We start from the raw sequence: 20927 nt of genomic DNA on the forward strand, positions 1-20927 counted from the left end.
AAGGTGGTCACCTCGGGCTATTGAGAGGAAAAATACAGCAGGTCGCCAAAGCCAACAACATAATGGAAAAAAGCCTACGGCACCTGGTATTCCCAGGCGGTCTCCCATCTAGGTACTAACCAGGCCCGACCCTGCTTAGCATCCGAGATCAGACGAGATTGAGCGCATTCAGGGGGATGTGGCCGTAGGCGATCTTGCTCCCTACTTACAACTCTCTTGACAAAAGCCAAGGTGGTCAACTCGGGCAATCGAGAGGAAAAATACAGCAGGTCGCCAAAGCCAACAACATAATGGAAAAAAGCCTACGGCACCTGGTATTCCCAGGCGGTCTCCCATCCAGGTACTAACCAGGCCTGACCCTGCTTAGCATCCGAGATCAGACGAGATCGAGCGCATTCAGGGTGATGTGGCCGTAGATGGTCTTGCACCCTACTTACAACTCTCTTGACAAAAGCCAAGGTGGTCACCTCGGGCTATGGAGAGGAAAAATACAGCAGGTCACCAAAGCCAACAACATAATGGAAAAAAGCCTACGGCACCTGGAATTCCCAGGCGGTCTCCCATCTAGGTACTAACCAGGCCCGACCCTGCTTAGCATCCGAGATCAGATGAGATCGAGCACATTCAGGGTGATGTGGCCGTAGGCGATCTTGCTCCCTACTTACAACTCTCTTGACAAAAGCCAAGGTGGTCAACTCGGGCAATGGAGAGGAAAAATACAGCAGGTCGCCAAAGCCAACAACATAATGGAAAAAAGCCTACGGCACCTGGTATTCCCAGGCGGTCTCCCATCCAGGTACTAACCAGGCCAGACCCTGCTTAGCATCCGAGATCAGACGAGATCGAGCGCATTCAGGGTGATGTGGCCGTAGGTGATCTTGCACCCTACTTACAACTCTCTTGACAAAAGCCAAGGTGGTCACCTCGGGCTATGGAGAGGAAAAATACAGCAGGTCGCCAAAGCCAACAACATAATGGAAAAAAGCCTACGGCACCTGGTATTCCCAGGCGGTCTCCCATCTAGGTACTAACCAGGCCCGACCCTGCTTAGCATCCGAGATCAGACGAGATCGAGCGCATTCAGGGTGATGTGGCCGTAGATGATCTTGCACCCTACTTACAACTCTCTTGACAAAATCCAAGGTGGTCACCTCGGGCTATGGAGAGGAAAAATACAGCAGGTCGCCAAAGCCAACAACATAATGGAAAAAAGCCTACGGCACCTGGTAATCCCAGGCGGTCTCCCATCTAGGTACTAACCAGGCCCGACCCTGCTTAGCATCCGAGATCAGACGAGATTGAGCGCATTCAGGGTGATGTGGCCGTAGGCGATCTTGCTCCTTACTTACAACTCTCTTGACAAAAGCCAAGGTGGTCAACTCGGGCAATAGAGAGGAAAAATACAGCAGGTCGCCAAAGCCAACAACATAATGGAAAAAAGCCTACGGCACCTGGTATTCCCAGGCGGTCTCCCATCCAGGTACTAACCAGGCCTGACCCTGCTTAGCATCCGAGATCAGACGAGATCGAGCGCATTCAGGGTGATGTGGCCGTAGATGGTCTTGCACCCTACTTACAACTCTCTTGACAAAAGCCAAGGTGGTCACCTCGGGCTATGGAGAGGAAAAATACAGCAGGTCACCAAAGCCAACAACATAATGGAAAAAAGCCTACGGCACCTGGAATTCCCAGGCGGTCTCCCATCTAGGTACTAACCAGGCCCGACCCTGCTTAGCATCCGAGATCAGATGAGATCGAGCACATTCAGGGTGATGTGGCCGTAGGCGATCTTGCTCCCTACTTACAACTCTCTTGACAAAAGCCAAGGTGGTCAACTCGGGCAATGGAGAGGAAAAATACAGCAGGTCGCCAAAGCCAACAACATAATGGAAAAAAGCCTACGGCACCTGGTATTCCCAGGCGGTCTCCCATCCAGGTACTAACCAGGCCAGACCCTGCTTAGCATCCGAGATCAGACGAGATCGAGCGCATTCAGGGTGATGTGGCCGTAGGTGATCTTGCACCCTACTTACAACTCTCTTGACAAAAGCCAAGGTGGTCACCTCGGGCTATGGAGAGGAAAAATACAGCAGGTCGCCAAAGCCAACAACATAATGGAAAAAAGCCTACGGCACCTGGTATTCCCAGGCGGTCTCCCATCTAGGTACTAACCAGGCCCGACCCTGCTTAGCATCCGAGATCAGACGAGATCGAGCGCATTCAGGGTGATGTGGCCGTAGATGATCTTGCACCCTACTTACAACTCTCTTGACAAAATCCAAGGTGGTCACCTCGGGCTATGGAGAGGAAAAATACAGCAGGTCGCCAAAGCCAACAACATAATGGAAAAAAGCCTACGGCACCTGGTAATCCCAGGCGGTCTCCCATCTAGGTACTAACCAGGCCCGACCCTGCTTAGCATCCGAGATCAGACGAGATTGAGCGCATTCAGGGTGATGTGGCCGTAGGCGATCTTGCTCCTTACTTACAACTCTCTTGACAAAAGCCAAGGTGGTCAACTCGGGCAATAGAGAGGAAAAATACAGCAGGTCGCCAAAGCCAACAACATAATGGAAAAAAGCCTACGGCACCTGGTATTCCCAGGCGGTCTCCCATCCAGGTACTAACCAGGCCTGACCCTGCTTAGCATCCGAGATCAGACGAGATCGAGCGCATTCAGGGTGATGTGGCCGTAGATGATCTTGCGCCCTACTTACAACTCTCTTGACAAAAGCCAAGGTGGTCACCTCGGGCTATGGAGAGGAAAAATACAGCAGGTCGCCAAAGCCAACAACATAATGGAAAAAAGCCTACGGCACCTGGAATTCCCAGGCGGTCTCCCATCTAGGTACTAACCAGGCCCGACCCTGCTTAGCATCCGAGATCAGACGAGATTGAGCGCATTCAGGGTGATGTGGCCGTAGGCGATATTGCTCCCTACTTACAACTCTCTTGACAAAAGCCAAGGTGGTCAACTCGGGCAACCGAGAGGAAAAATACAGCAGGTCGCCAAAGCCAACAACATAATGGAAAAAAGCCTACGGCACCTGGTATTCACAGGCGGTCTCCCATCCAGGTACTAACCAGGCCTGACCCTGCTTAGCATCCGAGGTCAGACGAGATCGAGCGCATTCAGAGTGATGTGGCCATAGGCGATCTTGCAACCTACTTACAACTCTCTTGACAAAAGCCAAGGTGGTCACCTCGGACAATAGAGAGGAAAGATACAGCAGGTCGCCAAAGCCAACAACATAATGGAAAAAAGCCTACGGCACCTCATATTCCCAGGCGGTCTCCCATCCAGATACTAACCAGGCCCGACCCTGCTTAGCATCCAAGATCAGACAAGATCGAGCGCATTCAGGGTGATGTGGCCGTAGGCGATCTTGCACCCTACTTACACCTCTCTTGACAAAAGCCAAGGTGGTCACCTCAGGCAATGGAGAGGAAAAATACAGCAGGTCGCCAAAGCCAACAACATAATGGAAAAAAGCCTACGGCACATGGTATTCCCAGGCGATCTCCCATCCAGGTACTAACAAGGCCCGACCCTGCTTAGCATCCGAGATCAGATGAGATCAAGCGCATTCAGGGTGATGTGGCCATAAGCTATCTTGCACCCTACTTACAACTCTCTTGACAAAAGCCAAGGTGGTCACCTCGGGCAATCGAGAGGAAAAATACAGCAGGTCGCCAAAGCCAACAACATAATGGAAAAAAGCCTACGGCACCTGGTATTCCCAGGCGTTCTCCCATTCAGGTACTAACAGGGCCCGACCCTGCTTAGCATGCGAGATCAGACGAGATCGAGCGCATTCAGGGTGATGTGGCCGTAGGCGATCTTGCACCCTACTTACAACTCTCTTGACAAAAGCCAAGGTGGTCACCTCGGGCTATGGAGAGGAAAAATACAGCAGGTCGCCAAAGCCAACAACATAATGGAAAAAAGCCTACGGCACCTGGTATTCCCAGGCGGTCTCCCATCTAGGTACTAACCAGGCCCGACCCTGCTTAGCATCCGAGATCAGACGAGATCGAGCGCATTCAGGGTGATGTGGCCGTAGGCGATCTTGCTCCCTACTTACAACTCTCTTGACAAAAGCCAAGGTGGTCAACTCAGGCAATCGAGAGGAAAATACAGCAGGTCGCCAAAGCCAACAACATAATGGAAAAAAGCCTACGGCACCTGGTATTCCCAGGCGGTCTCCCATCTAGGTACTAACCAGGCCCGACCCTGCTTAGCATCCGAGATCAGACGAGATCGAGCGCATTCAGGGTGATGTGGCCGTAGGCGATATTGCACCCTACTTACAACTCTCTTGACAAAAGCCAAGGTGGTCAACTCGGGCAATCGAGAGGAAAAATACAGCAGGTCGCCAAAGCCAACAACATAATGGAAAAAAGCCTACGGCACCTGGTATTCCCAGGCGGTCTCCCATCCAGGTACTAACCAGGCCTGACCCTGCTTAGCATCCGAGATCAGACGAGATCGAGCGCATTCAGAGTGATGTGGCCATAGGCGATCTTGCACCCTACTTACAACTCTCTTGACAAAAGCCAAGGTGGTCACCTCGGGCAATCGAGAGGAAAAATACAACAGGTCGCCAAAGCCAACAACATAATGGAAAAAAGCCTACGGCACCTCGTATTCCCAGGCGATCTCCTATCCAGGTACTAACCAGGCCCGACCCTGCTTAGCATCCGAGATCAGACAAGATCGAGCGCATTCAGGGTGATGTGGCCGTAGGCGATCTTGCACCCTACTTACAACTCTCTTGACAAAAGCCAAGGTGGTCACCTCGGACAATAGAGAGGAAAAATACAGCAGGTCGCCAAAGCCAACAACATAATGGAAAAAAGCCTACGGCACCTCGTATTCCCAGGCGGTCTCCCATCCAGATACTAAGTAGGCCCGACCCTGCTTAGCATCTGAGATCAGACAAGATCGAGCGCATTCAGGGTGATGTGGCCGTAGGCAATCTTGCACCCTACTTACAACTCTCTTGACAAAAGCCAAGGTGGTCACCTCAGGCAATTGAGAGGAAAAATACAGCAGGTCGTCAAAGCCAACAACATAATGGAAAAAAGCCTACGGCACATGGTATTCCCAGGCGGTCTCCCATCCAGGTACTAACAAGGCCAGACCCTGCTTAGCATCCGAGATCAGATGAGATCGAGCGCATTCAGGGTGATGTGGCCATAAGCTATCTTGCACCCTACTTACAACTCTCTTGACAAAAGCCAAGGTGGTCACCTCGGGCAATCGAGAGGAAAAATACTGCAGGTCGCCAAAGCCAACAACATAATGGAAAAAAGCCTACGGCACCTGGTATTCCCAGGCGTTCTCCCATTCAGGTACTAACCAGGCCCGACCCTGCTTAGCATGCGAGATCAGACGGGATCGAGCGCATTCAGGGTGATGTGGCCGTAGGCGATCTTGCACCCTACTTACAACTCTCTTGACAAAAGCCAAGGTGGTCACCTCGGGCAATCGAGAGGAAAAATACAGCAGGTCGCCAAAGCCAACAACATAATGGAAAAAAGCCTATGGCACCTGGTATTCCCAGGCGGTCTCCCATCCAGGTACTAACCAGGCCTGACCCTGCTTAGCATCCGAGGTCAGACGAGATCGAGCGCATTCAGGGTGATGTGGCCGTAGGCGATCTTGCACCCTACTTACAACTCTCTTGACAAAAGCCAAGGTGGTCACCTCGGGCAATCGAGAGGAAAAATACAGCAGGTCGCCAAAGCCAACAACATAATGGAAAAAAAGCCGACGGCACCTGGTATTCCCAGGCGGTCTCCCATCTAGGTACTAACCAGGCCCGACCCTGCTTAGCATCCGAGATCAGATGAGATTGAGCGCATTCAGAGTGATGTGGCCGTAGGCGATCTTGCTCCCTACTTACAACTCTCTTGACAAAAGCCAAGGTGGTCAACTCGGGCAATCGAGAGGAAAAATACAGCAGGTCGCCAAAGCCAACAACATAATGGAAAAAAGCCTACGGCACCTGGTATTCCCAGGCGGTCTCCTATCCAGGTACTAACCAGGCCCGACCCTGCTTAGCATCCGAGATCAGACGAGATCGAGCGCATTCAGGGTGATGTGGCCGTAGGCGATCTTGCACCCTACTTACAACTCTCTTGACAAAAGCCAAGGTGGTCACCTCGGACAATCGAGAGATAAAATACAGCAGGTCGCCAAAGCCAACAACATAATGGAAAAAAACCTACGGCACCTCGTATTCCCAGGCGGTCTCCCATCCAGATACTAACCAGGCCCGACCCTGCTAAGCATCCGAGATCAGACAAGATCGAGCGCATTCAGGGTGATTTGGCCGTAGGCAATCTTGCACCCTACTTACAACTCTCTTGACAAAAGCCAAGGTGGTCACCTCAGGCAATCGAGAGGAAAAATACAGCAGGTCGCCAAAGCCAACAACATAATGGAAAAAAGCCTACGGCACCTGGTATTCCCAGGCGGTCTCCCATCCAGGTACTAACAAGGCCCGACCCAGCTTGGCATCCGAGATCAGACGAGATCGCGCGCATTCAGGGTGATGTGACCATAGGCGATCTTGCACCCTACTTACAACTCTCTTGACAAAAGCCAAGGTGGTCATCTCGGGCAATCGAGAGGAAAAATATAGCAGGTCGCCAAAGCCAACAACATAATGGAAAAAAGCCTACGGCACCCGGTATTCCCAGGCGGTCTCCCATCCAGGTACTAACCAGGCCCGACGCTGCTTAGCATCCGAGATCAGACGAGATCGAGCGCATTCAGGGTGATGTGGCCGTAGGCGATCTTACACCCTACTTACAACTCTCTTGACAAAAGCCAAGGTGGTCACCTCGGGCAATCGAGAGGAAAAATACAGCAGGTCGCCAAAGCCAACAACATAATGGAAAAAAGCCTACGGCACCTGGTATTCCCAGGCGGTCTCCCGTCCAGGTACTAACCAGGCCCGACCCTGCTTAGCATCCGAGATCAGACGAGATCGAGCGCATTCAGGGTGATGCGACTGTAGGCGATTTTGAACCCTACTTACAACTCTCTTGACAAAAGCCAAGGTGGTCACCTCGGGCAATCGAGAGGAAAAATACAGCAGGTCGCCAAAGCCAACAACATAATGGAAAAAAGCCTACGGCACCTGGTATTCCCAGGCGGTCTCCCATCCAGGTACTAACCAGGCCCGACCCTGTTTAGCATCCGAGATCAGACGAGATCGAGCGCATTCAGGGTGATGTGACCATAGGCGATCTTGCACCCTACTTACAACTCTCTTGACAAAAGCCAAGGGGGTCACCTCGGGCAATCGAGAGGAAAAATACAGCAGGTCGCCAAAGCCAACAACATAATGGAAAAATGCCTACGGCACCTGGTATTCCCAGGCGGTCTCCCATCCAGGTACTAACCAGGCCTGACCCTGCTTAGCATCCGAGATCAGACGAGATCGAGCGCATTCAGGGTGATGTGGCTGTAGGCGATCTTGAACCCTACTTACAACTCTCTTGACAAAAGCCAAGGTGGTCACCTCGGGCAATCGAGAGGAAAAATACAGCAGGTCGCCAAAGCCAACAACATAATGGAAAAAGGCCTACGGCACCTGGTATTCCCAGGCGGTCTCGCATCCAGGTACTAACCAGGCCCGACCCTTCTTAGCATCCGAGATCAAACGAAATCGAGCGCATTCAGGGTGATGTGGCCGTAGGCGATCTTGCACCCTACTTACAACTCTCTTGACAAAAGCCAAGGTGGTCACCTCGGGCAATCGAGAGGAAAAATACAGCAGGTCGCCAAAGCCAACAACATAATGGAAAAAAGCCTACGGCACCTGGTATTCCCAGGCGGTCTCCCATCCAGGTACTAACCAGGCCTGACCCTGCTTAGCATCCGAGATCAGACGAGATCAAGCGCATTCAGGGTGATGCGGCCACAGGCGATCTTGCACCCTACTTACAACTCTCTTGACAAAAGCCAAGGTGGTCACCTCGGGCAATCGAGAGGAAAAATACAGCAGGTCGCCAAAGCCAACAACATAATGGAAAAAAGCCTACGGCACCTGGTATTCCCAGGCGGTCTCCCATCCAGGTACTAACCAGGCCCGACCCTGCTTATCTTCCGAGATCAGACGAGATCAAGCGCATTCAGGGTGATGTGGCCGTAGGCGATCTTGCACCCTACTTACAACTCTCTTGACAAAAGCCAAGGTGGTCACCTCAGGCAATCGAGAGGAAAAATACAGCAGGTCGCCAAAGCCAACAACATAATGGAAAAAAGCCTACGGCACCTGGTATTCCCAGGCGGTCTCCCATCCAGGTAATAACCAGGCCCGACCCTGCTTAGCATTCGAGATCAGACAAGATTGAGCGCATTCAGGGTGATGTGGCCGTAGGCGATCTTGCACTCTACTTACAACTCTCTTGATAAAAGCCAAGGTGGTCACCTCGGGCAATCGAGAGGAAAAATACAGCAGGTCGCCAAAGCCAACAACATAATGGAAAAAAGCCTACGGCACCTGGTATTCCCAGGCGGTCTCCCGTCCAGGTACTAACCAGGCCCGACCCTGCTTAGCATCCGAGATCAGACGAGATCGAGCACATTCAGGGTGATGCGACTGTAGGCGATTTTGAACCCTACTTACAACTCTCTTGACAAAAGCCAAGGTGGTCACCTCGGGCAATCGAGAGGAAAAATACAGCAGGTCGCCAAAGCCAACAACATAATGGAAAAAAGCCTACGGCACCTGGTATTCCCAGCCGGTCTCCCATCCAGGTACTAACCAGGCCCGACCCTGTTTAGCATCCGAAATCAGACGAGATCGAGCGCATTCAGGGTGATGTGGCCGTAGGCGATCTTGCACCCTACTTACAACTCTCTTGACAAAAGCCAAGGTGGTCACCTCGGGCAATCGAGAGGAAAAATACAGCAGGTCGCCAAAGCCAACAACATAATGGAAAAAAGCCTACGGCACCTGGTATTCCCAGGCGGTCTCCCGTCCAGGTACTAACCAGGCCCGACCCTGCTTGGCATCTGAGATCAGACGAGATCGAGCGCATTCAGGGTGATGTGACCATAGGCGATCTTGCACCCTACTTACAACTCTCTTGACAAAAGCCAAGGTGGTCACCTCGGGCAATCGAGAGGAAAAATACAGCAGGTCGCCAAAGCCAACAACATAATGGAAAAAAGCCTACGGCACCTGGTATTCCCAGGCGGTCTCCCATCCAGGTACTAACCAGGCCCGACCCTGCTTAGCATCCGAGATCAGACGAGATCGAGCGCATTCAGGGTTATGTGGCTGTAGGCGATCTTGAACCCTACTTACAACTCTCTTGACAAAAGCCAAGGTGGTCACCTCGGGCAATCGAGAGGAAAAATACAGCAGGTCGCCAAAGCCAACAACATAATGGAAAAAGGCCTACGGCACCTGGTATTCCCAGGCGGTCTCCCATCCAGGTACTAACCAGGCCCGACCCTTCTTAGCATCCGAGATTAAACGAAATCGAGCGCATTCAGGGTGATGTGGCCGTAGGCGATCTTGCACCCTACTTACAACTCTCTTGACAAAAGCCAAGGTGGTCACCTCGGGCAATCGAGAGGAAAAATACAGCAGGTCGCCAAAGCCAACAACATAATGGAAAAAAGCCAACAACATAATGGAAAAAAGCCTACGGCACCTGGTATTCCCAGGCGGTCTCCTATCCAGGTACTAAACAGGCCCGACCCTGCTTAGCATCCGAGATCAGACGAGATCGAGCGCATTCAGGGTGATGTGGCCGTAGGCGATCTTGCATACTACTTACAACTCTCTTGACAAAAGCCAAGGTGGTCACCTCGGGCAATCGAGAGGAAAAAAACAGCAGGTCGCCAAAGCCAACAACATAATGGAAAAAAGCCTATGGCACCTGGTATTCCCAGGCGGTCTCCCATCCAGGTACTAACCAGGCCCGACCCTGCTTAGCATCCGAGATCAGACGAGATCGAGCGCATTCAGGGTGATGTGGCCGTAGGCAATCTTGCGCTCTACTTACAACTCTCTTGACAAAAGCCAAGGTGGTCACCTCGGTCAATCGAAAGGAAAAATACAGCAGGTCGCCAAAGCCAACAAGATAATGGAAAAAAGCATATGGCACCTCGTATTCCCAGGCGGTCTCCCATCCAGGTACTAACCAGGCCCGACCCTGCTTAGCATCCGAGATCAGACGAGATCGAGCGCATTCAGGGTGATGTGGCCGTAGGCAATCTTTGCACTCTACTTACAACTCTCTTGACAAAAGCCAAGGTGGTCACATAGGGCAATCGAGAGGAAAAATACAGCAGGTCGCCAAAGCCAACAACATAATGGAAAAAAGCCTACGGCACCTGGTATTCCCAGGCGGTCTCCCATCCAGGTACTAACCAGGCCCGACCCTGCTTAGCATCCGAGATCAGACGAGATCGAGCGCATTCAGGGTGATGTGGCTTTAGGTGATCGTGCACCCTACTTACAACTCTCTTGACAAAAGCAAAGGTGGTCACCTCGGGCAATGGAAAGGAAAAATACAGCAGTTCGCCAAAGCCAACAACATAATGGAAAAAAGCCTACGGCACCTGGTATTCGCAGGCGGTCTCCTATCCAGGTTCTAACCAGGCCTGACCCTGCTTAGCATCCGAGATCAGACGAGATCGAGCGCATTAAGGGTGATGTGGCCGCAGGCAATTTTGCCCCCTACCTACAACTCTCTTGACAAAAGCCAAGGTGGTCACCTCGGGCAATCGAGAGGAAAAATACAGCAGGTCGCCAAAGCCAACAACATAATGGAAAAAAGCCTACGGCACCTGGTATTCCCAGGCGGTCTCTCATCCAGGTACTAACAAGGCCCGACCCTGCTTAGCATCCGAGATCAGACGAGATCGAGCGCATTCAGGGTGATGTGGCCGTAGGCGATCTTGCACCCTACTTACAACTCTCTTGACAAAAGCCAAGGTGGTCACCTCGGGCAATCGAGAGGAAAAATGCAACAGGTCGCCAAAGCCAACAACATAATGGAAAAAAGCCTACGGCACCTGGTATTCCCAGGCAGTCTCCCATCCAGGTACTAACCAGGCCCGACCCTGCTTAGCATCCGAGATCAGACGAGATCGAGCGCATTCAGGGTGATGTGGCCATAGGCAATCTTGAAACCTACTTACAACTCTCTTGACAAAAGCCAAGGTGGTCACCTCGGGCAATCGAGAGGAAAAATACAGCAGGTCGCCAAAGCCAACAACATAATGGAAAAAAGCCTACGGCACCTAGTATTCCCAGGCGGTCTCCCATTCAGGTACTAAGCAGGCCCGACCCTGCTTAGCATCCGAGATCAGACGAGATCGACCGCATTCAGGGTGATGTGGCCGTAGGCAATCTTGAAACCTACTTACAACTCTCTTGACAAAAGCCAAGGTGGTCACCTCGGGCAATCGAGAGGAAAAATACAGCAGGTCGCCAAAGCCAACAACATAATGGAAAAAAGCCTACGGCACCGAGTATTCCCAGGCGGTCTCCCATTCAGGTACTAAGCAGGCCCGACCCTGCTTAGCATCCGAGATCAGACGAGATTGAGCGCATTCAGGGTGATGTGGCCGTAGGCAATCTTAAAACCTACTTACAACTCTCTTGACAAAAGCCAAGGTGGTCACCTCGGGCAATCGAGAGGAAAAATACAGCAGGTCGCCAAAGCCAACAACATAATGGAAAAAAGCCTACGGCACCTAGTATTCCCAGGCGGTCTCCCATCCAGGTACTAACCAGGCCCGACCCTGCTTAGCATCCGAGATCAGACGAGATCGAGCGCATTCAGTGTGATGTGGCCGTAGGCGATCTTGCACCCTACTTACAACTCTCTTGACAAAAGCCAAGGTGGTCACCTCGGGCAATCGAGAGGAAAAATACAGCAGGTCGCCAAAGCCAACAACATAATGGAAAAAAGCCTACGGCACCTAGTATTCCCAGGCGGTCTCCCATCCAGGTACTAACCAGGCCCGACCCTGCTTAGCATCCGAGATCAGACGAGATCGAGCGCATTCAGGGTGATGTGGCAGTAGGCGATCTTGCGACCTACTTACAACTCTCTTGACAAAAGCCATGGTGGTCACCTCGGGCAATCGAGAGGAAAAATACAGCAGGTCGCCAAAGCCAACAACATAATGGAAAAAAGCCTACGGCACCTAGTATTCCCAGGCGGTCTCCCATCCAGGTACTAACCAGGCCTGACCCTGCTTAGCATCCGAGATCAGACGAGATCGAGCGCATTCAGTGTGATGTGGCCGTAGGCGATCTTGCACCCTACTTACAACTCTCTTGACAAAAGCCAAGGTGGTCACCTCGGGCAATCGAGAGGAAAAATACAGCAGGTCGCCAAAGCCAACAACATAATGGAAAAAAGCCTACGGCACCTAGTATTCCCAGGCGGTCTCCCATCCAGGTACTAACCAGGCCCGACCCTGCTTAGCATCCGAGATCAGACGAGATCGAGCGCATTCAGGGTGATGTGGCAGTAGGCGATCTTGCACCCTACTTACAACTCTCTTGACAAAAGCCAAGGTGGTCACCTCGGGCAATCGAGAGGAAAAATACAGCAGGTCGCCAAAGCCAACAACATAATGGAAAAAAACCAACGGCACCTGGTATTCCCAGGCGGTCTCCCATCCAGGTACTAACCAGGCCCGACCCTGCTTAGCATCCAAGATCAGACGAGATCGAGCGCATTCAGGGTGATGTGGCAGTAGGCAATCTTGTACCCTACTTACAACTCTCTTGACAAAAGCCAAGGTGGTCACCTCGGGCAATCGAGAGGAAAAATACAGCAGGTCGCCAAAGCCAACAACATAATGGAAAAAAGCCTACGGCACCTGGTATTCCCAGGCGGTCTCCCATCCAGGTACTAACCAGACACGACCCTGCTTAGCATCCGAGATCAAACGAGATCGAGTGCATTCAGGGTGATGTGGCCGTAGGCGATCTTGCACCCTGCTTACAACTCTCTTGACAAAAGTCAAGGTGGTCACCTCGGGCAATCGAGAGGAAAAATACAGCAGGTCGCCAAAGCCAACAACATAATGGAAAAAAGCCTACGGCACCTGGTATTCCCAGGCGGTCTCCCATCCAGGTACTAACCAGGCCCGACCCTGCTTAGCATCCGAGATCAGATGAGATCGAGCGCATTCAGGGTGATGTGGCAGCAGGCGATCTTGCACCCTACTTACAACTCTCTTGACAAAAGCCAAGGTGGTCACCTCGGGCAATCGAGAGGAAAAATACAGCAGGTTGCCAAAGCCAACAACATAATGGAAAAAAGCCTACGACACCTGGTATTCTCAGGCGGTCTCCCATCCAGGTACTAACCAGGCACGACCCTGCTTAGCATCCGTGATCAGACGATATCGAGCGCATTCAGGGTGATGTGGCTGTAGGCGATCTTGCGCCCTACTTACAACTCTCTTGACAAAAGCCAAGGTGGTCACCTCGGGCAATCGAAAGGAAAAATACAGCAGGTCGCCAAAGCCAACAACATAGTGGAAAAAAGCCTATGGCACCTGGTATTCCCAGGCGGTCTCCCATCCAGGTACTAACCAGGCCCGACCCTGCTTAGCATCCAAGATCAGACGAGATCGAGCGCATTCAGGGTGATATGGCCGTAGGCAATCTTTGCACCCTACTTACAACTCTCTTGACAAAAGCCAAGGTGGTCACCTTGGGCAATCGAAAGGAAAAATACAGCAGTTCGCCAAAGCCAACAACATAATGGAAAAAAGCCTACGGCACATGGTATTCGCAGGCGGTCTCCTATCCAGGTACTAACCAGGCCCGACCCTGCTTAGCATCCGAGATCAGATGAGATCGAGCGCATTCAGGGTGATGTGGCCGTAGGCGATCTTGCACCCTACTTACAACTCTCTTGACAAAAGCCAAGGTGGTCACCTCGGGCAATCGAGAGGAAAAATACAGCAGGTCGCCAAAGCCAACAACATAATGGAAAAAAGCCAACGGCACCTGGTATTCCCATGCGGTCTCCCATCCAGGTACTAACCAGGCCCGACCCTGCTTAGCATCCGAGATCAGACGAGATTGAGCGCATTCAGGGTGATGTGGCTGTAGGCAATCTTGCACCCTACTTACAACTCTCTTGACAAAAGCCAAGGTGGTCACCTCGGGCAATCGAGAGGAAAAATACAGCAGGTCGCCAAAGCCAACAACATAATGGGAAAAAGCCTACGGCACCTGGTATTCCCAGGCGGTCTCCCATCCAGGTACTAACCAGGCCCGACCCTGCTTAGCATCCGAGATCGGACGAGATCGAGCACATTCAGGGTGATGTGGCTGAACGCGATCTTGCACCCTACTTACAACTCTCTTGACAAAAGCCAAGGTGGTCACCTCGGGCAATCGAGAGGAAAAATACAGCAGGTCGCCAAAGCCAACAACATAATGGAAAAAAGCCTACGGCACCTGGTATTCCCAGGCGGTCTCCCATCCAGGTACTAACCAGGCCCGACCCTGCTTAGCATCCGAGATCAGACGAGATCGAGCGCATTCAGGGTGATGTGGCTTTAGGTGATCGTGCACCTACTTACAACTCTCTTGACAAAAGCAAAGGTGGTCACCTCGGGCAATGGAAAGGAAAAATACAGCAGTTCGCCAAAGCCAACAACATAATGGAAAAAAGCCTACGGCACCTGGTATTCGCAGGCGGTCTCCTATCCAGGTTCTAACCAGGCCCGCCCCTGCTTAGCATCCGAGATCAGACGAGATCGAGCGCATTAAGGGTGATGTGGCCGCAGGCAATTTTGCCCCCTACCTACAACTCTCTTGACAAAAGCCAAGGTGGTCACCTCGGGCAATCGAGAGGAAAAATACAGCAGGTCGCCAAAACCAACAACATAATGGAAAAAAGCCTACGGCACCTGGTATTCCCAGGCGGTCTCTCATCCAGGTACTAACAAGGCCCGACCCTGCTTAGCATCCGAGATCAGACGAGATCGAGCGCATTCAGGGTGATGTGGCCGTAGGCGATCTTGCACCCTACTTACAACTCTCTTGACAAAAGCCAAGGTGGTCACCTCGGGCAATCGAGAGGAAAAATGCAACAGGTCGCCAAAGCCAACAACATAATGGAAAAAAGCCTACGGCACCTGGTATTCCCAGGCAGTCTCCCATCCAGGTACTAACCAGGCCCGACCCTGCTTAGCATCCGAGATCAGACGAGATCGAGCGCATTCAGGGTGATGTTGCCATAGGCAATCTTGAAACCTACTTACAACTCTCTTGACAAAAGCCAAGGTGGTCACCTCGGGCAATCGAGAGGAAAAATACAGCAGGTCGCCAAAGCCAACAACATAATGGAAAAAAGCCTACGGCACCTAGTATTCCCAGGCGGTCTCCCATTCAGGTACTAAGCAGGCCCGACCCTGCTTAGCATCCGAGATCAGACGAGATCGACCGCATTCAGGGTGATGTGGCCGTAGGCAATCTTGATACCTACTTACAACTCTCTTGACAAAAGCCAAGGTGGTCACCTCGGGCAATCGAGAGGAAAAATACAGCAGGTCGCCAAAGCCAACAACATAATGGAAAAAAGCCTACGGCACCGAGTATTCCCAGGCGGTCTCCCATTCAGGTACTAAGCAGGCCCGACCCTGCTTAGCATCCGAGATCAGACGAGATTGAGCGCATTCAGGGTGATGTGGCCGTAGGCAATCTTAAAACCTACTTACAACTCTCTTGACAAAAGCCAAGGTGGTCACCTCGGGCAATCGAGAGGAAAAATACAGCAGGTCGCCAAAGCCAACAACATAATGGAAAAAAGCCTACGGCACCTAGTATTCCCAGGCGGTCTCCCATCCAGGTACTAACCAGGCCCGACCCTGCTTAGCATCCGAGATCAGACGAGATCGAGCGCATTCAGTGTGATGTGGCCGTAGGCGATCTTGCACCCTACTTACAACTCTCTTGACAAAAGCCAAGGTGGTCACCTCGGGCAATCGAGAGGAAAAATACAGCAGGTCGCCAAAGCCAACAACATAATGGAAAAAAGCCTACGGCACCTAGTATTCCCAGGCGGTCTCCCATCCAGGTACTAACCAGGCCCGACCCTGCTTAGCATCCGAGATCAGACGAGATCGAGCGCATTCAGGGTGATGTGGCAGTAGGCGATCTTGCTCCCTACTTACAACTCTCTTGACAAAAGCCATGGTGGTCACCTCGGGCAATCGAGAGGAAAAATACAGCAGGTCGCCAAAGCCAACAACATAATGGAAAAAAGCCTACGGCACCTAGTATTCCCAGGCGGTCTCCCATCCAGGTACTAACCAGGCCCGACCCTGCTTAGCATCCGAGATCAGACGAGATCGAGCGCATTCAGGGTGATGTGGCAGTAGGCGATCTTGCACCCTACTTACAACTCTCTTGACAAAAGCCAAGGTGGTCACCTCGGGCAATCGAGAGGAAAAATACAGCAGGTCGCCAAAGCCAACAACATAATGGAAAAAAACCAACGGCACCTGGTATTCCCAGGCGGTCTCCCATCCAGGTACTAACCAGGCCCGACCCTGCTTAGCATCCAAGATCAGACGAGATCGAGCGCATTCAGGGTGATGTGGCAGTAGGCAATCTTGTACCCTACTTACAACTCTCTTGACAAAAGCCAAGGTGGTCACCTCGGGCAATCGAGAGGAAAAATACAGCAGGTCGCCAAAGCCAACAACATAATGGAAAAAAGCCTACGGCACCTGGTATTCCCAGGCGGTCTCCCATCCAGGTACTAACCAGACACGACCCTGCTTAGCATCCGAGATCAAACGAGATCGAGTGCATTCAGGGTGATGTGGCCGTAGGCGATCTTGCACCCTGCTTACAACTCTCTTGACAAAAGTCAAGGTGGTCACCTCGGGCAATCGAGAGGAAAAATACAGCAGGTCGCCAAAGCCAACAACATAATGGAAAAAAGCCTACGGCACCTGGTATTCCCAGGCGGTCTCCCATCCAGGTACTAACCAGGCCCGACCCTGCTTAGCATCCGAGATCAGATGAGATCGAGCGCATTCAGGGTGATGTGGCAGCAGGCGATCTTGCACCCTACTTACAACTCTCTTGACAAAAGCCAAGGTGGTCACCTCGGGCAATCGAGAGGAAAAATACAGCAGGTTGCCAAAGCCAACAACATAATGGAAAAAAGCCTACGACACCTGGTATTCTCAGGCGGTCTCCCATCCAGGTACTAACCAGGCCCGACCCTGCTTAGCATCCGTGATCAGACGATATCGAGCGCATTCAGGGTGATGTGGCCGTAGGCGATCTTGCGCCCTACTTACAACTCTCTTGACAAAAGCCAAGGTGGTCACCTCGGGCAATCGAAAGGAAAAATACAGCAGGTCGCCAAAGCCAACAACATAGTGGAAAAAAGCCTATGGCACCTGGTATTCCCAGGCGGTCTCCCATCCAGGTACTAACCAGGCCCGACCCTGCTTAGCATCCAAGATCAGACGAGATCGAGCGCATTCAGGGTGATATGGCCGTAGGCAATCTTTGCACCCTACTTACAACTCTCTTGACAAAAGCCAAGGTGGTCACCTTGGGCAATCGAAAGGAAAAATACAGCAGTTCGCCAAAGCCAACAACATAATGGAAAAAAGCCTACGGCACATGGTATTCGCAGGCGGTCTCCTATCCAGGTACTAACCAGGCCCGACCCTGCTTAGCATCCGAGATCAGATGAGATCGAGCGCATTCAGGGTGATGTGGCCGTAGGCGATCTTGCACCCTACTTACAACTCTCTTGACAAAAGCCAAGGTGGTCACCTCGGGCAATCGAGAGGAAAAATACAGCAGGTCGCCAAAGCCAACAACATAATGGAAAAAAGCCTACGGCACCTGGTATTCCCAGGCGGTCTCCCATCCAGGTACTAACCAGGCCCGACCCTGCTTAGCATCCGAGATCAGACGAGATTGAGCGCATTCAGGGTGATGTGGCTGTAGGCAATCTTGCACCCTACTTACAACTCTCTTGACAAAAGCCAAGGTGGTCACCTCGGGCAATCGAGAGGAAAAATACAGCAGGTCGCCAAAGCCAACAACATAATGGGAAAAAGCCTACGGCACCTGGTATTCCCAGGCGGTCTCCCATCCAGGTACTAACCAGGCCCGACCCTGCTTAGCATCCGAGATCGGACGAGATCGACCACATTCAGGGTGATGTGGCTGAACGCAATCTTGCACCCTACTTACAACTCTCTTGACAAAAGCCAAGGTGGTCACCTCGGGCAATCGAGAGGAAAAATACAGCAGGTCGCCAAAGCCAACAACATAATGGGAAAAAGCCTACGGCACCTGGTATTCCCAGGCGGTCTCCCATCCAGGTACTAACCAGGCCCGACCCTGCTTAGCATCCGAGATCGGACGAGATCGAGCACATTCAGGGTGATGTGGCTGAACGCGATCTTGCACCCTACTTACAACTCTCTTGACAAAAGCCAAGGTGGTCACCTCTGGCAATCGAGAGGAAAAATACAGCAGGTCGCCAAAGCCAACAACATAATGGAAAAAAGCCTACGGCACCTGGTATTCCCAGGCGGTCTCCCATCCAGGTACTAACCAGGCCCGACCCTGCTTAGCATCCGAGATCAGATGAGATCGAGCGCATTCAGGGTGATGTGGCCGTAGGCAATCTTGCATCCTACTTACAACTCTCTTGACAAAAGCCAAGGTGGTCACCTCGGGCAAACGATAGGAAAAATACAGCAGGTCGTCAAAGCCAACAACATAATGGAAAAAAGCCTACGGCACCTGGTATTCCCAAGCGGTCTCCCATCCAGGTACTAACCAGGCCCGACCCTGCTTAGCATCCGAGATCAGACGAGATTGAGCGCATTCAGGGTGATGTGGCTGTAGGCAATCTTGCACCCTACTTACAACTCTCTTGACAAAAGCCAAGGTGGTCACCTCGGGCAATCGAGAGGAAAAATACAGCAGGTCGCCAAAGCCAACAACATAATGGAAAAAAGCCTACGGCACCTGGTATTCCCAGGCGGTCTCCCATCCAGGTACTAACCAGGCCCGACCCTGCTTAGCATCCGAGATCAGACGAGATCGAGCGCATTCAGGGTGATGTGGCTGTAGGCGATCTTGCACCCTACTTACAACTCTCTTGACAAAAGCCAAGCTGGTCACCTCGGGCAATCGAGAGGAAAAATACAGCAGGTCGCCAAAGCCAACAACATAATGGAAAAAAGCCTACGGCACCTGGTATTCCCAGGCGGTCTCCCATCCAGGTACTAACCAGGCCCGACCCTGCTTAGCATCCGAGATCAGACGAGATCGAGCGCATTCAGGATGATGTGGCCGTAGGCGATCTTGCACCCTACTTACAACTCTCTTGACAAAAGCTAGGTTGGCCCGACCCTGCTTAGCATCCGAGGAATGTGAATGGGGAGCGCTTCAGTTTTAGTCGTGTTAACCCTATACCCCGAGAGTTTACTGAATGTATCCAGGAGTGTATGAAGTTTGGGGAGGGAAATTTGAGGTTTCGTCAAGGTGAGGAGGATGTCATCTGCAAAAAGGGACAACTTATATTCCTTCAGTTTGAGAGAAATCCCGCTTATATCTGAGTCTTCCCTTATAGCTGCGGCCAAGGGCTCAAGGCATAATATAAACAACAGGGGGGATAGGGGACATCCCTGTCTAGTGCCGTTACTATGCGTAAAGAGTGGGGATCTATAAGATGCCAATTGGACCTGGGACGTGGGAAGTGAGTACAAGGCCTGCAGGGCTGACAGGAAAGAACCAGAAAAACCAAAACGCTGGAGCGTGGCAAACATGTACGGCCATCCCAGCCTATCAAAGGCTTTTTGTGCGTCTAAACTCAAAATAATGGCAGGGCGGGATGTCTTGTCGAGCAGGTCTATGAGATCGATGGTGCGTCTAGTGTTATCACCGTCACGTCTACCCAGGACAAATCCCACCTGGTCATTATGGACCAGGGCGGGAATCATCGAGGAAAGTCTATTAGCTAAAATTTTGGTGAAGATCTTATAATCGGAGTTAAGTAAGGCTATGGGTCTGTAATTGTCCGGTAGGGTAGGGGATTTACCCGGCTTCGGGATAACCGTTATGTGCGCATGTAGGAATTGGGAATGAGGCACTCTACCTTTCTGTAAAGAGGAAAAAAGATGGGCCTGGGGATTTATGGGATGGGAGAGCTTTCACTACCGCAGCCAATTCCTCTGGCGTGACGGCAGCGTTCAGGGTATCCACCTGGGAAGAGGATAAGACTGGTAGTTTCAAAGAGGTGCAGAAGTCATTAAAGCTATCTTGGGAGAAAGCGTGGTTGGGATCGGAGGTTAGGCAGTTATATAGTTTCTTATAAAAAGCACCAAAAACTTTAGACATTGTTAAGGGGCAATAGGTTGGTGTGCCATCCGACTGAATAAGAAGATCGGGATAGGAGTGGAATGGGCGGGGTTTGAGCTTATTCACCAACATCCTATGAGGCTTGTTAGCGAACTCATAAAATTTCTGTTTTGCCCAGAGTAGGGCTTTGGAGCATCTATGCAAATCTAATGATTTTAACCGTTCGCGTAGGGAGGTCACTGCGCGGAGACGAGACACCGAAGGGGAGGACAGGAGCAGAGCTTCAGCTTTTTGCAACTGAGAAAAAATATCTAGTCTCTGCGCTGCCGAGTCCCGCTTAAGGTGGGAGCCGGCTGAGATACATTCTCCTCTAAAGAAGGCCTTGTGCGCCTCCCAAAGGGTGGATACGTCCCGCACAGAGCCCACGTTAAATCGGAAAAAGTCAGTTAAACTTTGAGATAAATGAGCCTTAGTGACCGGATCCCGGAGAAGGAAGTCATTAAGTCTCCAATGACAGGTCCTGGGTGTAGAGGAGGAGAGGGTAAGGTCGAGCTGGACCGA

General features: G+C 51.7%; 40 non-coding genes and 45 pseudogenes across 40 annotated transcripts; all 85 read right to left on the bottom strand.

The window, feature by feature from the left end:
• Positions 1–71: 71 nt before the first annotated feature.
• LOC143977247 (5S ribosomal RNA) lies at positions 72–190 on the bottom strand. Its single transcript, XR_013273530.1, has one exon. It is a non-coding gene; the product is annotated as a 5S ribosomal RNA (ribosomal RNA).
• Positions 191–299: 109 nt separating this feature from the next.
• LOC143977407 (5S ribosomal RNA) lies at positions 300–418 on the bottom strand. The gene has a single exon (XR_013273687.1). It is a non-coding gene; the product is annotated as a 5S ribosomal RNA (ribosomal RNA).
• A 109-nt stretch (positions 419–527) lies between these two features.
• LOC143979748 (5S ribosomal RNA) lies at positions 528–646 on the bottom strand. Its single transcript, XR_013274078.1, has one exon. It is a non-coding gene; the product is annotated as a 5S ribosomal RNA (ribosomal RNA).
• Positions 647–755: 109 nt separating this feature from the next.
• On the bottom strand, positions 756–874 carry LOC143977297 (5S ribosomal RNA). The gene has a single exon (XR_013273582.1). It is a non-coding gene; the product is annotated as a 5S ribosomal RNA (ribosomal RNA).
• Positions 875–983: 109 nt separating this feature from the next.
• LOC143976676 (5S ribosomal RNA) lies at positions 984–1102 on the bottom strand. Its single transcript, XR_013272973.1, has one exon. It is a non-coding gene; the product is annotated as a 5S ribosomal RNA (ribosomal RNA).
• Positions 1103–1211: 109 nt separating this feature from the next.
• LOC143978107 (5S ribosomal RNA) lies at positions 1212–1330 on the bottom strand (annotated as a pseudogene).
• Positions 1331–1439: 109 nt separating this feature from the next.
• Positions 1440–1558, bottom strand: LOC143977408 (5S ribosomal RNA). The gene has a single exon (XR_013273688.1). It is a non-coding gene; the product is annotated as a 5S ribosomal RNA (ribosomal RNA).
• Positions 1559–1667: 109 nt separating this feature from the next.
• Positions 1668–1786, bottom strand: LOC143979760 (5S ribosomal RNA). The gene has a single exon (XR_013274080.1). It is a non-coding gene; the product is annotated as a 5S ribosomal RNA (ribosomal RNA).
• A 109-nt stretch (positions 1787–1895) lies between these two features.
• Positions 1896–2014, bottom strand: LOC143977298 (5S ribosomal RNA). The gene has a single exon (XR_013273583.1). It is a non-coding gene; the product is annotated as a 5S ribosomal RNA (ribosomal RNA).
• Positions 2015–2123: 109 nt separating this feature from the next.
• LOC143976677 (5S ribosomal RNA) lies at positions 2124–2242 on the bottom strand. Its single transcript, XR_013272974.1, has one exon. It is a non-coding gene; the product is annotated as a 5S ribosomal RNA (ribosomal RNA).
• A 109-nt stretch (positions 2243–2351) lies between these two features.
• Positions 2352–2470, bottom strand: LOC143978108 (5S ribosomal RNA; annotated as a pseudogene).
• Positions 2471–2579: 109 nt separating this feature from the next.
• On the bottom strand, positions 2580–2698 carry LOC143977409 (5S ribosomal RNA). The gene has a single exon (XR_013273689.1). It is a non-coding gene; the product is annotated as a 5S ribosomal RNA (ribosomal RNA).
• Positions 2699–2807: 109 nt separating this feature from the next.
• LOC143976952 (5S ribosomal RNA) lies at positions 2808–2926 on the bottom strand. Its single transcript, XR_013273241.1, has one exon. It is a non-coding gene; the product is annotated as a 5S ribosomal RNA (ribosomal RNA).
• Positions 2927–3035: 109 nt separating this feature from the next.
• Positions 3036–3154, bottom strand: LOC143978194 (5S ribosomal RNA; annotated as a pseudogene).
• Positions 3155–3263: 109 nt separating this feature from the next.
• Positions 3264–3382, bottom strand: LOC143978940 (5S ribosomal RNA; annotated as a pseudogene).
• A 109-nt stretch (positions 3383–3491) lies between these two features.
• On the bottom strand, positions 3492–3610 carry LOC143979028 (5S ribosomal RNA; annotated as a pseudogene).
• A 109-nt stretch (positions 3611–3719) lies between these two features.
• Positions 3720–3838, bottom strand: LOC143978797 (5S ribosomal RNA; annotated as a pseudogene).
• A 109-nt stretch (positions 3839–3947) lies between these two features.
• LOC143978067 (5S ribosomal RNA) lies at positions 3948–4066 on the bottom strand. The gene has a single exon (XR_013273895.1). It is a non-coding gene; the product is annotated as a 5S ribosomal RNA (ribosomal RNA).
• Positions 4067–4174: 108 nt separating this feature from the next.
• LOC143978079 (5S ribosomal RNA) lies at positions 4175–4293 on the bottom strand. Its single transcript, XR_013273896.1, has one exon. It is a non-coding gene; the product is annotated as a 5S ribosomal RNA (ribosomal RNA).
• Positions 4294–4402: 109 nt separating this feature from the next.
• Positions 4403–4521, bottom strand: LOC143977186 (5S ribosomal RNA). The gene has a single exon (XR_013273469.1). It is a non-coding gene; the product is annotated as a 5S ribosomal RNA (ribosomal RNA).
• A 109-nt stretch (positions 4522–4630) lies between these two features.
• Positions 4631–4749, bottom strand: LOC143978748 (5S ribosomal RNA; annotated as a pseudogene).
• Positions 4750–4858: 109 nt separating this feature from the next.
• LOC143979383 (5S ribosomal RNA) lies at positions 4859–4977 on the bottom strand (annotated as a pseudogene).
• A 109-nt stretch (positions 4978–5086) lies between these two features.
• LOC143979011 (5S ribosomal RNA) lies at positions 5087–5205 on the bottom strand (annotated as a pseudogene).
• A 109-nt stretch (positions 5206–5314) lies between these two features.
• On the bottom strand, positions 5315–5433 carry LOC143977312 (5S ribosomal RNA). The gene has a single exon (XR_013273597.1). It is a non-coding gene; the product is annotated as a 5S ribosomal RNA (ribosomal RNA).
• A 109-nt stretch (positions 5434–5542) lies between these two features.
• Positions 5543–5661, bottom strand: LOC143977568 (5S ribosomal RNA; annotated as a pseudogene).
• Positions 5662–5771: 110 nt separating this feature from the next.
• On the bottom strand, positions 5772–5890 carry LOC143977768 (5S ribosomal RNA; annotated as a pseudogene).
• Positions 5891–5999: 109 nt separating this feature from the next.
• On the bottom strand, positions 6000–6118 carry LOC143976415 (5S ribosomal RNA). The gene has a single exon (XR_013272723.1). It is a non-coding gene; the product is annotated as a 5S ribosomal RNA (ribosomal RNA).
• Positions 6119–6227: 109 nt separating this feature from the next.
• On the bottom strand, positions 6228–6346 carry LOC143979167 (5S ribosomal RNA; annotated as a pseudogene).
• Positions 6347–6455: 109 nt separating this feature from the next.
• LOC143978610 (5S ribosomal RNA) lies at positions 6456–6574 on the bottom strand (annotated as a pseudogene).
• Positions 6575–6683: 109 nt separating this feature from the next.
• On the bottom strand, positions 6684–6802 carry LOC143976746 (5S ribosomal RNA). The gene has a single exon (XR_013273042.1). It is a non-coding gene; the product is annotated as a 5S ribosomal RNA (ribosomal RNA).
• A 109-nt stretch (positions 6803–6911) lies between these two features.
• Positions 6912–7030, bottom strand: LOC143978065 (5S ribosomal RNA; annotated as a pseudogene).
• A 109-nt stretch (positions 7031–7139) lies between these two features.
• On the bottom strand, positions 7140–7258 carry LOC143976451 (5S ribosomal RNA). The gene has a single exon (XR_013272758.1). It is a non-coding gene; the product is annotated as a 5S ribosomal RNA (ribosomal RNA).
• A 109-nt stretch (positions 7259–7367) lies between these two features.
• Positions 7368–7486, bottom strand: LOC143977579 (5S ribosomal RNA; annotated as a pseudogene).
• Positions 7487–7595: 109 nt separating this feature from the next.
• Positions 7596–7714, bottom strand: LOC143978525 (5S ribosomal RNA; annotated as a pseudogene).
• A 109-nt stretch (positions 7715–7823) lies between these two features.
• Positions 7824–7942, bottom strand: LOC143978327 (5S ribosomal RNA; annotated as a pseudogene).
• Positions 7943–8051: 109 nt separating this feature from the next.
• Positions 8052–8170, bottom strand: LOC143978290 (5S ribosomal RNA). The gene has a single exon (XR_013273919.1). It is a non-coding gene; the product is annotated as a 5S ribosomal RNA (ribosomal RNA).
• A 109-nt stretch (positions 8171–8279) lies between these two features.
• LOC143978284 (5S ribosomal RNA) lies at positions 8280–8398 on the bottom strand (annotated as a pseudogene).
• Positions 8399–8507: 109 nt separating this feature from the next.
• LOC143978434 (5S ribosomal RNA) lies at positions 8508–8626 on the bottom strand (annotated as a pseudogene).
• A 109-nt stretch (positions 8627–8735) lies between these two features.
• On the bottom strand, positions 8736–8854 carry LOC143977192 (5S ribosomal RNA). The gene has a single exon (XR_013273475.1). It is a non-coding gene; the product is annotated as a 5S ribosomal RNA (ribosomal RNA).
• A 109-nt stretch (positions 8855–8963) lies between these two features.
• LOC143978205 (5S ribosomal RNA) lies at positions 8964–9082 on the bottom strand (annotated as a pseudogene).
• A 109-nt stretch (positions 9083–9191) lies between these two features.
• On the bottom strand, positions 9192–9310 carry LOC143977758 (5S ribosomal RNA; annotated as a pseudogene).
• A 109-nt stretch (positions 9311–9419) lies between these two features.
• On the bottom strand, positions 9420–9538 carry LOC143977214 (5S ribosomal RNA). Its single transcript, XR_013273497.1, has one exon. It is a non-coding gene; the product is annotated as a 5S ribosomal RNA (ribosomal RNA).
• A 131-nt stretch (positions 9539–9669) lies between these two features.
• Positions 9670–9788, bottom strand: LOC143976912 (5S ribosomal RNA). Its single transcript, XR_013273204.1, has one exon. It is a non-coding gene; the product is annotated as a 5S ribosomal RNA (ribosomal RNA).
• A 109-nt stretch (positions 9789–9897) lies between these two features.
• Positions 9898–10016, bottom strand: LOC143976356 (5S ribosomal RNA). Its single transcript, XR_013272667.1, has one exon. It is a non-coding gene; the product is annotated as a 5S ribosomal RNA (ribosomal RNA).
• Positions 10017–10125: 109 nt separating this feature from the next.
• LOC143978119 (5S ribosomal RNA) lies at positions 10126–10244 on the bottom strand (annotated as a pseudogene).
• Positions 10245–10354: 110 nt separating this feature from the next.
• On the bottom strand, positions 10355–10473 carry LOC143978226 (5S ribosomal RNA; annotated as a pseudogene).
• Positions 10474–10582: 109 nt separating this feature from the next.
• Positions 10583–10701, bottom strand: LOC143979465 (5S ribosomal RNA; annotated as a pseudogene).
• Positions 10702–10810: 109 nt separating this feature from the next.
• Positions 10811–10929, bottom strand: LOC143977829 (5S ribosomal RNA; annotated as a pseudogene).
• Positions 10930–11038: 109 nt separating this feature from the next.
• LOC143976525 (5S ribosomal RNA) lies at positions 11039–11157 on the bottom strand. The gene has a single exon (XR_013272829.1). It is a non-coding gene; the product is annotated as a 5S ribosomal RNA (ribosomal RNA).
• A 109-nt stretch (positions 11158–11266) lies between these two features.
• On the bottom strand, positions 11267–11385 carry LOC143978250 (5S ribosomal RNA; annotated as a pseudogene).
• Positions 11386–11494: 109 nt separating this feature from the next.
• LOC143978561 (5S ribosomal RNA) lies at positions 11495–11613 on the bottom strand (annotated as a pseudogene).
• Positions 11614–11722: 109 nt separating this feature from the next.
• LOC143977020 (5S ribosomal RNA) lies at positions 11723–11841 on the bottom strand. The gene has a single exon (XR_013273307.1). It is a non-coding gene; the product is annotated as a 5S ribosomal RNA (ribosomal RNA).
• Positions 11842–11950: 109 nt separating this feature from the next.
• On the bottom strand, positions 11951–12069 carry LOC143977290 (5S ribosomal RNA). Its single transcript, XR_013273575.1, has one exon. It is a non-coding gene; the product is annotated as a 5S ribosomal RNA (ribosomal RNA).
• A 109-nt stretch (positions 12070–12178) lies between these two features.
• On the bottom strand, positions 12179–12297 carry LOC143977994 (5S ribosomal RNA; annotated as a pseudogene).
• Positions 12298–12406: 109 nt separating this feature from the next.
• LOC143977291 (5S ribosomal RNA) lies at positions 12407–12525 on the bottom strand. Its single transcript, XR_013273576.1, has one exon. It is a non-coding gene; the product is annotated as a 5S ribosomal RNA (ribosomal RNA).
• A 109-nt stretch (positions 12526–12634) lies between these two features.
• On the bottom strand, positions 12635–12753 carry LOC143978439 (5S ribosomal RNA; annotated as a pseudogene).
• Positions 12754–12862: 109 nt separating this feature from the next.
• LOC143976454 (5S ribosomal RNA) lies at positions 12863–12981 on the bottom strand. Its single transcript, XR_013272761.1, has one exon. It is a non-coding gene; the product is annotated as a 5S ribosomal RNA (ribosomal RNA).
• A 109-nt stretch (positions 12982–13090) lies between these two features.
• Positions 13091–13209, bottom strand: LOC143976795 (5S ribosomal RNA). The gene has a single exon (XR_013273089.1). It is a non-coding gene; the product is annotated as a 5S ribosomal RNA (ribosomal RNA).
• A 109-nt stretch (positions 13210–13318) lies between these two features.
• Positions 13319–13437, bottom strand: LOC143979488 (5S ribosomal RNA; annotated as a pseudogene).
• A 109-nt stretch (positions 13438–13546) lies between these two features.
• Positions 13547–13665, bottom strand: LOC143976535 (5S ribosomal RNA). The gene has a single exon (XR_013272839.1). It is a non-coding gene; the product is annotated as a 5S ribosomal RNA (ribosomal RNA).
• A 110-nt stretch (positions 13666–13775) lies between these two features.
• LOC143978058 (5S ribosomal RNA) lies at positions 13776–13894 on the bottom strand (annotated as a pseudogene).
• Positions 13895–14003: 109 nt separating this feature from the next.
• On the bottom strand, positions 14004–14122 carry LOC143978357 (5S ribosomal RNA; annotated as a pseudogene).
• Positions 14123–14231: 109 nt separating this feature from the next.
• LOC143978263 (5S ribosomal RNA) lies at positions 14232–14350 on the bottom strand (annotated as a pseudogene).
• Positions 14351–14459: 109 nt separating this feature from the next.
• On the bottom strand, positions 14460–14578 carry LOC143978228 (5S ribosomal RNA; annotated as a pseudogene).
• A 108-nt stretch (positions 14579–14686) lies between these two features.
• LOC143979364 (5S ribosomal RNA) lies at positions 14687–14805 on the bottom strand (annotated as a pseudogene).
• A 109-nt stretch (positions 14806–14914) lies between these two features.
• On the bottom strand, positions 14915–15033 carry LOC143977830 (5S ribosomal RNA; annotated as a pseudogene).
• A 109-nt stretch (positions 15034–15142) lies between these two features.
• Positions 15143–15261, bottom strand: LOC143977022 (5S ribosomal RNA). The gene has a single exon (XR_013273309.1). It is a non-coding gene; the product is annotated as a 5S ribosomal RNA (ribosomal RNA).
• Positions 15262–15370: 109 nt separating this feature from the next.
• Positions 15371–15489, bottom strand: LOC143978251 (5S ribosomal RNA; annotated as a pseudogene).
• Positions 15490–15598: 109 nt separating this feature from the next.
• On the bottom strand, positions 15599–15717 carry LOC143978562 (5S ribosomal RNA; annotated as a pseudogene).
• Positions 15718–15826: 109 nt separating this feature from the next.
• On the bottom strand, positions 15827–15945 carry LOC143977021 (5S ribosomal RNA). Its single transcript, XR_013273308.1, has one exon. It is a non-coding gene; the product is annotated as a 5S ribosomal RNA (ribosomal RNA).
• Positions 15946–16054: 109 nt separating this feature from the next.
• LOC143977292 (5S ribosomal RNA) lies at positions 16055–16173 on the bottom strand. The gene has a single exon (XR_013273577.1). It is a non-coding gene; the product is annotated as a 5S ribosomal RNA (ribosomal RNA).
• Positions 16174–16282: 109 nt separating this feature from the next.
• Positions 16283–16401, bottom strand: LOC143977293 (5S ribosomal RNA). Its single transcript, XR_013273578.1, has one exon. It is a non-coding gene; the product is annotated as a 5S ribosomal RNA (ribosomal RNA).
• A 109-nt stretch (positions 16402–16510) lies between these two features.
• LOC143978441 (5S ribosomal RNA) lies at positions 16511–16629 on the bottom strand (annotated as a pseudogene).
• A 109-nt stretch (positions 16630–16738) lies between these two features.
• On the bottom strand, positions 16739–16857 carry LOC143976455 (5S ribosomal RNA). The gene has a single exon (XR_013272762.1). It is a non-coding gene; the product is annotated as a 5S ribosomal RNA (ribosomal RNA).
• A 109-nt stretch (positions 16858–16966) lies between these two features.
• On the bottom strand, positions 16967–17085 carry LOC143976796 (5S ribosomal RNA). Its single transcript, XR_013273090.1, has one exon. It is a non-coding gene; the product is annotated as a 5S ribosomal RNA (ribosomal RNA).
• Positions 17086–17194: 109 nt separating this feature from the next.
• On the bottom strand, positions 17195–17313 carry LOC143978962 (5S ribosomal RNA; annotated as a pseudogene).
• A 109-nt stretch (positions 17314–17422) lies between these two features.
• LOC143976536 (5S ribosomal RNA) lies at positions 17423–17541 on the bottom strand. The gene has a single exon (XR_013272840.1). It is a non-coding gene; the product is annotated as a 5S ribosomal RNA (ribosomal RNA).
• A 110-nt stretch (positions 17542–17651) lies between these two features.
• On the bottom strand, positions 17652–17770 carry LOC143978059 (5S ribosomal RNA; annotated as a pseudogene).
• Positions 17771–17879: 109 nt separating this feature from the next.
• Positions 17880–17998, bottom strand: LOC143977634 (5S ribosomal RNA; annotated as a pseudogene).
• A 109-nt stretch (positions 17999–18107) lies between these two features.
• On the bottom strand, positions 18108–18226 carry LOC143978982 (5S ribosomal RNA; annotated as a pseudogene).
• Positions 18227–18335: 109 nt separating this feature from the next.
• LOC143978264 (5S ribosomal RNA) lies at positions 18336–18454 on the bottom strand (annotated as a pseudogene).
• A 109-nt stretch (positions 18455–18563) lies between these two features.
• On the bottom strand, positions 18564–18682 carry LOC143979328 (5S ribosomal RNA). Its single transcript, XR_013274031.1, has one exon. It is a non-coding gene; the product is annotated as a 5S ribosomal RNA (ribosomal RNA).
• A 109-nt stretch (positions 18683–18791) lies between these two features.
• On the bottom strand, positions 18792–18910 carry LOC143977809 (5S ribosomal RNA; annotated as a pseudogene).
• Positions 18911–19019: 109 nt separating this feature from the next.
• Positions 19020–19138, bottom strand: LOC143976495 (5S ribosomal RNA). Its single transcript, XR_013272801.1, has one exon. It is a non-coding gene; the product is annotated as a 5S ribosomal RNA (ribosomal RNA).
• A 109-nt stretch (positions 19139–19247) lies between these two features.
• LOC143979437 (5S ribosomal RNA) lies at positions 19248–19366 on the bottom strand. The gene has a single exon (XR_013274041.1). It is a non-coding gene; the product is annotated as a 5S ribosomal RNA (ribosomal RNA).
• Between the last annotated feature and the right edge of the window lie 1561 nt (positions 19367–20927).

The sequence above is a fragment of the Lithobates pipiens genome, unplaced genomic scaffold (genome assembly GCF_037356315.1).
Source record: "Lithobates pipiens isolate NorthernLeopardFrog02 unplaced genomic scaffold, aLitPip1_a1.2 Scaffold_13, whole genome shotgun sequence".
NCBI lineage: Eukaryota > Metazoa > Chordata > Amphibia > Anura > Ranidae > Lithobates > Lithobates pipiens.